The following is a 12658-nucleotide window of genomic DNA, read 5'->3' as shown; positions in this document are numbered from 1 at the left end:
GGATGCCAAATACCAGGGTGACAGACATGTACAAAATGCCAGCTGGAGAGATTTTTCCTGTTCTCCAAACCAAGACTGTGGCGATGCTCTAATATGGCAAAGACACACTGCTGGGAGACATTATTTTTAATAATAAATCATCCCGGTCAGCTCTGTGCAGATTGATGTCAAGGAATTTAAATCCGACAAGAAGCAGCAACTTTTAATTTAAGTCAGATCTGGGCCCTTGAAATCTTACAGACCCTGTTGATTTAGAGCAGTTCAAAGGGCGTGGGTTGTTTCAGTTGCATTTGCTAAGTGGTGGCCAGGTTCCAGAGGGGACTTAATTCTTTTGTGGGACTTCCTGTGTCCAGGGACTGGCTTTGCTGTGTCTGCCTGCGCACCCTGCAGCTCAAGCCAGGATCTTAGTGGGTTCTAGATGGCTGTACTACTAGATGAGTCATAAATGAGTGCCCCTCCCTGAGACAATTAGGAGCAGGCAAATCCCCTTAATTGCTCTTTGCTAAAACCCAGCTAGTTCTATTGAGGTTCTTATATGCCCCCATCCCAGCACCAGAGGAGTCCAAGCACCTCATAACACAGCTATGAGGCAGGGAAGTACCATTATCCCCATTGCATAGACAGGGAAACTGAGTCCCAGAGCACTTGCCCAAGGCCCCACAGGGAGTTGGTGGCAGCTGTGGGAGATGAATCCAGATCCCCGAATCTCAGTCCAGTGCACACACATACAGTTTGCGCTGAAACATCCTACTTTTGTAACCCTGTCCTCCCCTATCTGTCTCACCCACCTGTCATCTCTCATCTTAGATTGGGAGCTCTTTGGGAAAATACAGTCATCTACAGTAAGTTTGTACAGCCCCTAGCACAATGGGGCCTGTGGTGGGACACTCTCACCTTTGGAGCACTCCCTTGTGTCCAGGCGTAACATCTGGTATCAGCTTCAGTGCTGGCTGGCTGCCTCTGGCTCCAGATCTTCCATGGCTTAGCTGCTGGGCCGGTCACAAAGTTCAAACCCCTTTCAGGGTATCGCCAACAAGACCAAATGAACCTGAATAATTCTTCTGCCCCTTTTGGCTACTGAACTCCTCCCTCTCTACTCGCAAACCGTACCTCAGGGCTTCCCTGGTGAGAGCCCACCCTGCCCCAGTAGTGAGCTGCTCCCTTTGTCCTCCTGTTAAACCCTCGCTCTGGGCTCCTCTCTGACAGAGAGACCCGTCTCCCCTGAAGTCTCTTCCCCAACTGAGATCCTTCAGTCTTCTTATTACAGAATAGCTCCGCCCTCTCTGGCCAGGAGCCAGTTAGCTACTCACCTCTCCAGGCAGAAAACATGACTAATTGGGTGCATTTGCCAGCCTTGCAGGTGATGGGGGTTAAGTCCCATCACGGGGCCTCAAACGGATTGCAGTAGCAGCTATTGGCCTCAATCTAAACATTTAATATTAAGAGAGTCACATGAGAAGATCCATTTTTCTAATGCTGCCTGGAAACAAGACCTTTGCTGTTGTCAAAGCCTTACCTCTCCCAAAAAGAAGCAGGTAGGATGGACTAGGAGGACTTGACTGAAGAGCTGAACAAGCAACAGGAACAAACATTCAAGTTCAAAGAGATTCTGTGGCCAAAGAGGCGTGGAAAGCATAGCTGATTTTTCTTCATCGCGTGCTTTGAGCAGAAGTGAAATAGTTATTGTCAATGTTGACATATATCACATTAGGTTTCAGAGTTAACAGATCTTTATGTGGCGGCAGCTCATGCCTCTGTTTCAGGTGTCTGTGCATGCAGGGAGACATTGCTGCATCAGTTTTTGAGCTGGCCAACATTTTTCAAACAAGATTCAAATGAAAAACATATATATATTTTTAAAAAATCTCAATTTTTTTTTGATTTTACAAATCTTTTCAGTTGTGCAAAAATGCTCGTCAGAAATGATCGAGATGTTGTTGCTGCTTTCTTTTTCTCCCCAAAAAATTGTGGTTTTTTTTTCAAATTATTTTCACTTTTGGTTTGCCATGGTGTAATTTTTGATTGGGTACAGGGATGTCATGTGATGTTTTCCTGATTTCATGAGTGTTCACAAAAATACTTGATCCCACTCACCTCCACCCGTGTCTGACAGAGGAGTCTCTTTGTAGTTTGGAAAGTTTTGGTGGGGGTTTGGCAACCATGAAAAAAAAAATCTTAAAAAAAACCCAAAAATATATTTGTTTCAAGAACTTTGAAATAGAAACAGTTTTGTATTTTTTTAAAATTTGTCACAAAAATAAAAAGAGAAAAATGTTGACCAGACCTAACTGGTTCAAATGTTGAAGTTTATATTTACATCCATAGAAGTTAGAGGGGCTTAATCTTTCAGGAGCAGGCTATAGGTTGACCAGATAGCAAGTATGAAAAATCGGGACGGGGTGGGGGGTAATAGGACCCCATATAAAAAAAAGCCCCAAATATTGGGACTGTCTCTATAAAATGGGAACATCTGGTCACCCTGGCAGGCTAGAACCTGGCACTACTCAAGTGCTAGAGTAGTGCTCTATCTACAAATCCAGCCTACACGACTAAACGTGCCTGCCTGCTTCTCACCATGCTTTGGGCACTGCTAGATGGTGAACGCAGCTATGTTAGAATACCTCTGATGCATGTCAGAATAAATATCAGCGGCTACTGTCCTGACTGCGTTATTCATGCTCATATTTAATTAAAGAGAAAACTCGGTTTTTAAAATTTGGATGAAGCTATTTCAGAATTTCCAGACTACCCCATCCTGAGCTCAGAGACCCATTGGGCTGGGCACCATAGATACACATAGTAGAAGACATCTCTGCCCTAAAGAACTTACAATGTAAATAGACAAGACAGAGAAGAGGTGGGAAGGGAAACAGAGGCACCAAGAGCAGAAGTGACTAGGCCACGGTCACCCAGCAGGTGAGGTGCAGGGCTGGGAATGGACACCCTGTGTCTTGAAGGCCTGTGGTGAGTTGTCACATTACGCATGAGGAGCTCAGGTATTTGACCACCCAGCCTCTGTTGTCTTCCCAACAGCTTCAATGCTAGTTCTGGCCATCTACTCCGTACGCCGGAGTCCATACAGTCGGAGTGTCCACCAGCTTTATGCATTAGAGCCAGCAAAAGCTGGATGGAGAAGACCTTGTGGAAGGCCTCATACATGCTGGAGGTATGTTATGGCTTCCAACCTTGCAGTATAGAACAGGCTGCAACATTGGCAGAAGACCAGGAAATGGGTGATCTGAAGTGTGCGCTGTACGCTCCACGAGCAGGAAAATTAAGGAATGAACGAACATCTTGGGTCTCAGTGCAGTGACCTCGCCACTAGACCGTGCTTACAGCCTCAAGGCCTGCTTCCACAAACAGCTGCCTTTGTTCTCCCTTTATGCCGCGTCCAACGTTCAGATTTGGAAAAACATTATTCCATACAGGGCTTTATCTCTCGATCTAATTAGGCTGCCTAATTTCATAATTACATGTTCTCATGACGCAACCAATCTTAGTACATAAGGATAGACCACAGCGGGAGACGGGAGCTTACAAGCAGAGCCTGGAAACACCGGACCATCATATCAATAGTACCGATTCCCTGGGGAAATAGAGCCAAAGATGAGAGAATTCTCAATACTGGGCCACTCCTGACTGTTCCTAACTGGGAATACTGCCAGCATTCATAGATTCATACAGTTTAAGGTCAGAAGGGACCATTTAGACCTTCTAAGTCTGACCTTCTGTGTATCACAGGCCATTACATTTCACCCAGTTATCGCTATATTGTGCCCAATAACTTGCGTTTGGCTAAAGCGGATCTTCCAGAAAGTCAGCCACCAAGTAATGGGGAATCTGCCACTTCTCTTGGGAATGTATTCCATCCGTTATTCACCCTCCCTGTTAAAATGTGGGCCTTACTTCTAATTTGAACTTGGTAGCTGGGCTGGATGAATACACACCACAAACAAGGCGACTATGTGTTCGGAGACTAGTGTACTAAACAAAATCCCTTCTTCTGAGCTGATTCGACTACATGGTAGCCATGAGCTATGTAAACCCAGTTCCTGTGACAGGCCTCAATTCAACAAAGCACTCAAGCATGTTCTTAAACGTAAGCATACAAGGAGTCTCTTCCCTTTTCACAAAGTGCTTAAGTGTATGCTCGATTGCTTTGCTCACTGGGGATGGGTTACTTGTGCTTCGCCGAATCAGGACCATATTTAACTGACTTGGTCTGAACCTTTGAATTTGTTCAGGTTAAGGACTGTACATCTCTTTCCCCACCTGTCGGGGTCTGTAGTGAAGTGACGACTCACCGCTATGGCGCCTCCTGCTGGTCCTCCAGGGAATTAGCTTTTCCAGCCTTGGAGCGCCCTCTGCAGGCCGATATCTCGCCTTTCACTGGTCTCTGTGTCCCTCCCGGACCCCGGTGCCCCTCTACACCAGAGTTCTGCCTTCTGTAGTAACCCCACAGTTCTGGGTCTCTCCACCCTGGGGAACCTCCAACCCTCTATCCCCACCTCGCCTCAGTCTCTGGCTACTGCCAGTCACCATCGAGCCCCCGCTCACTGGGCAGACTGCAGTGTACAAGCCATTCATCATTGGCAAGGGGGGGGTTGAACCTGCTGCCTTTGCCTACCCTTGGGCTGCCCCTTTGCAACTCTAGTACCTGCTTGGCCTTTGGCAAGGCCACAGCCTGGGGCTTTTCCAGGTGGGAGCTCCCCAGCTCCCTTGCCTTATTCCCCAGCACTGCTCCACTCAGGAACCTTGCTCAGTTCCCCGGCAGCCAGGCCCTTCTCCCTCTATAGCTAGAGAGACTCTCTAACCTAGCTCCTGCCTAGCCGTCCCTTTATGGGGCCAGCTGTGGCCTGCTTTAAGCCCTGTCAGGGCTGGAGCAGGTAAGGTAACCACCGTGCTAAAGGGTCCCTCAGCTGTAGGTGCCGCTCTACAGAAAAGCTGAAGTTTTCTAGTTTAGGATGAAGGCTCTTTTTCTTTCTCCCAAAGGCTTTGGAATTTGCAGAGCTCTGGTGCTGTCCTGCCAAAGGGCAAGTCTGAATCTGAAAGGGACAAAAGAAACACATGAGCATTTTTGCTTTTTCTGGCCCAGCCACTCCAGCGAGTCCTGATCTTGGGAGAGATCCAGCTCCAAAGAATTTGGATAAGGTTAGGAGAAGCACAGCCGGACAGACTCTTCCCTGCCTTTGGACAGTCCCCCATTGTCACTGGCTGGCGTGTAATGGTTTTACGTGAGGCTGTCTCACCGCCGTGTGATGGGCCAGAGCATCCATCTCCCCACTGCATCATCTCTACTTCCAACGAGATCTGGCTTGAATCTCTGTGTGTGAACAATGTGTGTCTGTGCTCTTCTACATGGAATACAGCATGTACTCAGCGACTTCTGCCACCGAGCTTACTGGAGAGAGGTCTATGCCTTTGGAACCAGCAAACGTCAGTTCTATTCCCACCTGGCACATTCACATGGTTATCTGACAGCCTCAGGTTCTGAGACTGGACAGGTGACCACGAAGCCTTTAACCACGGTCCTGATTCTGCTCTTGCTTAGCCCAGGAAAGACTCCGCTGAAGTCATCCAAGTTACAACGGTTTGAAAGCGGGGTCGGAGAGAGGAAAACCGGCATCAGTGCTTCCCCGCCGCAGCTGCAACATCTGCACGCTTCGCATTCAGTTTCACCTTGTGATCGTGCGTGAGAGTCACAGGAAAGTAGCGTGACAGATATTTCAGCCGCACACAATATATTTGGGGATTGTACTGTGTACATGGTTTATGTTACATGGTTGGCCAGGGATTGTATTTATCTCTGAGGGCGAGGGGGCGGGGGGGCGGTAGAGTTGCACATACTGGTTCAAACTGATTTTTCCAGAAATCAACAGTGAAAGAAAGGGCTTTGGATATAACAAGGCTGGGTTTAAACTGCCTCAGGGCCTTCTTTCTGAGCCAGTGAACAGACAGGACCTTCTGTCCAAGGGTTGCCCAGCCCCTGTGCAGGGCCGGTGCAAGGAAGTTTCGCACCCTAAGGTGAAAACTTCCACCTTGTGCCCCCTCTCCCCGGCAGCTAACCCCACCCACCGCCCCCCCGTGGCAGCTAACTCCACCCCCCGCCCCTCCCACCTGAGGAGCCCTCCCCACCCCCCGCGGCAGCTAACCCTATCCGCCGTGGCAGCTAACCTCCCCACCTGGGGAGCCCCCACTCGCAGCAGCTACCCCCCCCTTGCAAGCCCTTCCTCCATAGCAGCTAACCCCGCCCAGGGAGCCCCCCCCCCCCCGCAGCAGCTAACCCCACCCGAGAAGCCCGCCCCAGCTTTCCTCCGCTGAGCACGCCGGTGCTGCTCTAAGCCTCCCAGGCTTGCGGCACCGATTGGAGGAGACTTAGAGAGGGGGCTGTGTGCTCAGAGTGGAGGTGATCTGGGGCGGGGAGCGGTTCCCCTGTGTGCCCCCCCGTTACTGTGGGCGGCCCTCCCCGCGCCAGCTCACCTCCACTCCACCTCCTCGCCTGAGCGGGCTTTTAGGCGCCCTCAACCACTAGGCGCCCTAGGCAGCCGCCTAGTTTGCCTAAAGGGTTGCACCGGCCCTGTCCCTGTGGAAGAGATGGAAAGACCTTGACCTACCAGGGCCCCATAAGACTGATAGGTGAGCTCTGAGTATGTGTATAGGAACTTTGATGGTTTGTTATACGTTTTCTCCACAATGCTTTTACCTTAAGACTAAAGGTACTTGCTTAGGAAGAGCTGGGTGGTAACAGCTGACAATACACGGGTCAGAGCCCTCAGAGAGAAAGCAACACACAGGTGCTGGCCTTTGGGGCAGATTGGTTTGCTGGGGATATCAAAGCGTATGGCAGGGAGTTGGGCAGCCTCAAAACGCCCAGTCAGAAGGAAATGGGACAAAGATCCTTGCCCAGAGACAGGTGGCAGCTGTAGACTTGAGACCTTACTGGGCACTCCTGGAGTGGACCGTGGAGTGGGAGGGATACACCTGCAGCTGTGACAAGTAGCATCTCCTTGGAGACAGATGCCCGAGAGAAAAGTAGCTGCTATAATAGAGAAGCAAGGGTGTGTTTCCAAATAGGACCGAAGCCCGTAGCTGCTTCATAGGAATAGCTCCATATTCCTGCTCTGAGGCTTCCTAGATGCAGCACACTGGCATCTTGCTGCTAGATGATTTGCACTGGGGGAGCAGCTAGGAGCCCCAATGATGGGCCAGGGCCCCATCGCGCTAGGTGCTGTACAGACACACAGACAGTCCCTGCCCCACAAAGCATCCAAATCTGTCCAGCAGGATTCGCTTCCCCAGAAAGCCATTTGCAACCCTACCTGAACTTGGATTAACCAAAGAAATAAATCCGCCCCACTTTGCTGTTGCTTGTTCAGGGCACCCCCCCTGGTTCTCACGCCAGGCCGGTGGCTCCCATAAAACACTCTTGTCTTGGCACCAACAGCAACATCCGGCTGCTTGAATTATAGCAGTTCCTAAGGCCCAATGAAAGCCATTCTGTTCCCAGAGCAGTAAATTAACGAGCTGCTATGACCGGGCTTACTGGTCATACAGCTGTAAGGTGCTGGTTCCACCAATCACTCCGCACAGTGGAAGCTGTTGATGCTTCCAGGACAAATGGATTCCAAAGGCTGCGTTTCCCTCCTTTGATTTATGCCGTCGGAATTCCCTGGCCTATGCACCTTGTTCTGGCATCCCAGGCTAGAGGAAAATGAGCTGCAGATGTGCCCAGCACACCTGGATTTCAGATTTCCGCACTGATGAACGGGGAGAGGGAAAAGAGCTCTCTAGCGACAGCATGGCCCGGTGGGTAGGACACGGAGATCTGGAGATCTCCAGGCTATTCCCAGCTGGGTAACCTTGGCCAAGGCACTTTGCTCTTCTGGGTCCCCTCCCACCGTTTGCCTGCCTCATCTATTTAAATTGTAAACCCTTCAGGGCAGGAATTGTCTCTGGTGGTAGAGCAGTTTTTAAACTAAGGGCTGGAGGAAAGCCAACAGGTGCAGAGGAACACATGGTTCGGACAGAGACATTCCTTGGGGAGGATCTATTAATGGAGATTCTCTATGTCCTAGTAAGGAGGAGAGGATGGAAGATGATAAAAATACGGGTAGGATCTGATGAGAAACAGTCAAATGAAAAAGAGGCCCATTCAATTACATCATGTAATGGCAGACAGATAAAAAGTGACAATTTTTTAAAGTGCGTATATACAAATGCTAGAAGTCCAAATGATAAGATGGGTGACCTAGAGTGCTTCGTATTAAATGAGGATATTGATATAACAGGCATCACAAAAACTTGGTGGAATGAGGATAATGAAAGGGACAAAGTAATTCTAGGGTACAAAATATATCGGAAGGACAGAACAGGTTGTGCTGGTGGGGGAGTGGCACTATATGTGAAAGCAAGCATGGAATCAAATGACGGAATAATCTTCAGTGAACCAAACGGTCCATTGTCCATTCATAAATCGGGCATATTTGAAACCGAAAAGGTGGGGACTGCGTAAAATAAATGTCCTGTCAAAATACACAACACTAGGGCTGGCCCTGGTTGTATTATACATTGACATCATTCATTCATTAAAAGCCAGCTTTTTAAAAGGTAACTGAAGCTCTCGTTATTTGTAGGACACCTAGAGGCCCCATCATACAGGGTGCTGTGCAGACATATATTGAGACACAGAACCTATCACAAAGAGTTAATCTAACAAGGAAAGGTGGCCAGGGGAGGAAGGTCCAGTTCCACAGAGGTATTTAGGTACCTAACTCCCCTTGAAATCAATGGGAATTAGGCACCTAAATGCCTCTGAGGACCTGGGCCGACATGGTTTGCTTAGGGTCACGCAGCAGGTCATTGCCTGAGCTGGGGCTTAAACTCAAGCCTCATGTGTTCCAGTCCTGTGCTCCATCCACTAGGCTACACTGCCCGGTGGATACTGCTGCAGAATCGCTACCTGAGTGCTATAGACGCCCAGAGCCTACGTGGGGCCTTGACCATAGATAAGTGGCACAAGGACAAGCCTCATATTGCCCCAGTACAGCATCATCTACAAGTATCTTGTAATACAAGCCCTGAGACACATTCACCTTAGAACCTTTTCTGTTACACTCACAGCTGTCTCTCCGAGGGGCTTTAGTACCATGTATGGTATGAAGTGTGATCCATACGAATATATCTCGCCTTGCGTCACCCCCTCATTCCAAGGGGAGAGAAGACAAGGGAAATACCCTTCCCTCCGCCCCCTGCCACACCAGTGCAGACATTGCCGCTAAGCCTCTCCATCTGTCACAGGCAGGGGAAATTCCCAGATGCCAGAGGAGTACCCACCTGAAATTAATTATGGGAAATTTCCAAACAAAATAAATAAAGGATTAAAAAGGATGAGAGGGAGAGGGTGAGAATCTGGAAAGGTCTTCAGGGAACATGGGAAGTATGGCAGTTTCACATGGCATCTTCTGTAGTATCTGAACTGGTTGTACAGTTCAGCTTCTATAGGGCCGGATGGGGAGTCCAATGGGGTGCTTATCCCGTTAAGGTTTGTGCCGGACCATATTTAAGTAACTACTCTCTTAAACTCTCTGTGAATGCTGCCAGGAGTGAGTACCCCTTTAAGAGCAAGGCATGATGGGAACCCCTTCTCCGTATAAAGCAGAAAGCGCCCCCTCTGGTAGAGGTTCAGAATAGAGGACAGGTTTGAAGGAAGCAAACGGCTTGACGGCCCAGTGGGCGGGATGAAGCTGACTTAATGGATGGTTTATTCTCTCTTTTCTCCTGTCTCTCCCATGTTTGTTTCTGTAAGTATTAATATGCTGGGATTGTTTTCTATTACACACACTGAGTCCTTGCATTTCGTCTGGGATTCTGATGGCCCCCTATCATGGGAGAACATCATGAGAGACCCTATAACAACGTAGCACATTACTCTTCCATTGCCACAGTGCGTAGAGCCCCCGTCTCTTTCGGGTCGGGACGGTGTTTATACTGAAGCCAATGGACAAGCCTGAGACAGCAGCTATTAGTAGTGCTGAGCTGAACATCGCTCCACTTGGAAATCTCAAATATGCCGAAGACATTGTCTTGTTGGCTCGGCTTGGCGAATCGCTGTAGCTGTGGCCAGCCTGGTCGGGCAAGAAGCACATTGGGCTGGTTATTAATCCGGATAAAACGAAGTCCTTGGCCATTACCAGCCTCCATCTCCAGATTACAGCCAGCTCAGATAGGCCACTGTGCAGGCAGCAACTGTCAAACCCTTGGGAAGCACCGTGCGCTGTGCCGGAGGATGCTTGAAAGAAGTGGATACGTGTATAGCACCAGCTGCCTGCCATGTTTCGGGCTTTTCAGCAGCCACTGTGGAGGTGGCATGACATCAAGCTTGCTACAAAGCTGCAGCTCTATAGACCCCTTCCCCCGCCGCCCCCCGCCGCTTCTCCCAACTCTATTGCATGGCGGTGGAACGGGGGCACGGAGGAAAACTGGAGAGCCGCAGATTGACTTTGTCGTCTTGGTCCGCTGCTTCAGATTAAGTGGCAGGAGAAGCTCAGCAATGAGGATAGTCACAGCTGAGCCCAGCAACCACCTCCATCAGCACCTCCACCTCCATCAGCACCATCACCTCCACCAGCACCAGCACCTCCACCTCCATCAGCACAACCACCTCCACCATCACAACCACCAGCACAACCACCTCCACCATCACCTCCACCCACATCAGCACCACCACCACCACCAGCACAACCACCTCTACCATCACCTCCATCAGCACAAGCACCTCCACCCGCATCAGCACCTCCACCAGCACCACCACCTTCATCAGCACAACCACTTCCACCTCCATCAGCACAACCACCTCCACCAGCACCTCCACCACCACCACCTCCACCTCCATCAGCACCTCCACCAGCACCACCACCTCCATCAGCACAACCACCTCTACCAGCACCTCCATCAGCACAACCACCTCCAACACCACCTCCACCTCCATCAGCACAACCACCTCCATCACCACCACCACCAGCACTGGTTTGACTTAAGCGGCATTTTTGGTAGGGATGTAGTATTAGGCCGGAAGATCAACAAATTACAAAGCATGTGTACCAAGAAATGCCACCACGCAGCCAGTGATTGAGCAGGCACCAAAAGCTTCAATGGAGCAAGAAGATCACCAGAGATGAGCACAGCCTGAATAGCCAGACCATCTTAAAGGACCTAGATAGAGACCAGTCTAGGTGGTGCTTTATCTGCTCCATCCATCCCTTTGGGATTTGCCTGTAGCACGCCAGCGTCAGTCACCCTGCAGATTGCATCACAGGATGTGCTGGTCGGGTCCCAATCTCCACTGCCCCCAGGCTGGGCAGCGTTGCAGCAGTCAGTCAATCAGCAGGATGCAACGCAGGGCTCTCAAAGAAACGTCACCTCTGCTGGGCTGCAGAATCCCCCGCATGTGAATGATGACCATTCCGCACGCAGCCCCCGGGGGCCGCAGAGAGAAAACAAAGGCCACCAAGGCAAAAATGTCCTGCCAAAACCAGTAGCTGCTAAACAAACATCTTAATGCAAAGCAGCCCTAAATGGAGCGGAGGGAAACGTGCCTGGGAAAACGTAGCTGAAATTACAGTGCTGGAGCAAAAGGACACAGAGCAGGGAGGGCTTTGCAAAGAGGACAGAAGTGGCAGGATCGGGCGCCTCCCATCTTTTTTTAGAATTAGCGTTTTATTTACAACAGGTCGAATACGAAGCCAGCAGACAAACGTCATAGGACGACCACTTGAGAACTCAGCCCAGAGCTGTGAGCAGAACAGTTGTTCGCTAGCTCACTTGGGGATGTATACAGCCACCCATCACCGGAGTAACAGGAGGATAGTTCCCCCCATGATATCCCCCAAGAACTTCAGAAGCTGTCTCCTTGACTTCAGGTTTTAGCATTGAGCATTGGCCTGCTAAACCCAAGGTTATGAGCTCAATCCTTGAGGGGGCCATTCAGGGATCTGGGGCAAAAATCTGTCTGGGGAGTGGTCCTGCTTTAAGCAGGGGATTGGACTAGACCTCCTGAGGTCCCTTCCAACCCTGATCTTCTATGATCTGGGGGCCATCTATGTAAAGGCAAAGTCCCAAGGGGATTTCTTGGGGTCTTCTCCCTCTTCAGGGCCAAAGACACTGCTGGGGGGAGGTTTTTTGGTTTGGGCTTTTAGATTTTATTGATCTCATTTTTGGTTGGTAGGGGTGCCCGGGATGGTGAGCATCATTCTGGTGGTGGAAAGACATTAAAGACAAGAGCAAGGCTCGGCAAAGGTATAAAACTAACGGTGTTCTGTGTGGACCTCAGGCGAGTTACTCCTGATTTACACCGCTTTGCATGAGAAGAGGATGAGGCCCACCGAATAAGTCAGGGGTATATGTTTCAGGCCACCAGAGATGATTGTTGAGTGAGTGTCATCAGCAGGGGCGGGCGGTGCAAAGTGCAGAGACAGAGAACTTTCCCCAAGGAACTTAAAATCCTGATCAGCTGGACAGGCCATGGAAACAACGCATCCTCCAAGGAACGGCTCCCAGATAAGCCGACAACGCACCAATGTTGGCTTTTATATTGCACCTTTCACTGTAAACGTCCTTTAGAAAAGGAAGGTGAATATTATTATCCCTATTTTACAGATGG

Source organism: Malaclemys terrapin, chromosome 24, assembly GCF_027887155.1.
Source record: "Malaclemys terrapin pileata isolate rMalTer1 chromosome 24, rMalTer1.hap1, whole genome shotgun sequence".
NCBI lineage: Eukaryota > Metazoa > Chordata > Testudines > Emydidae > Malaclemys > Malaclemys terrapin.
Note: the sequence above shows the minus strand (reverse complement) of the source record.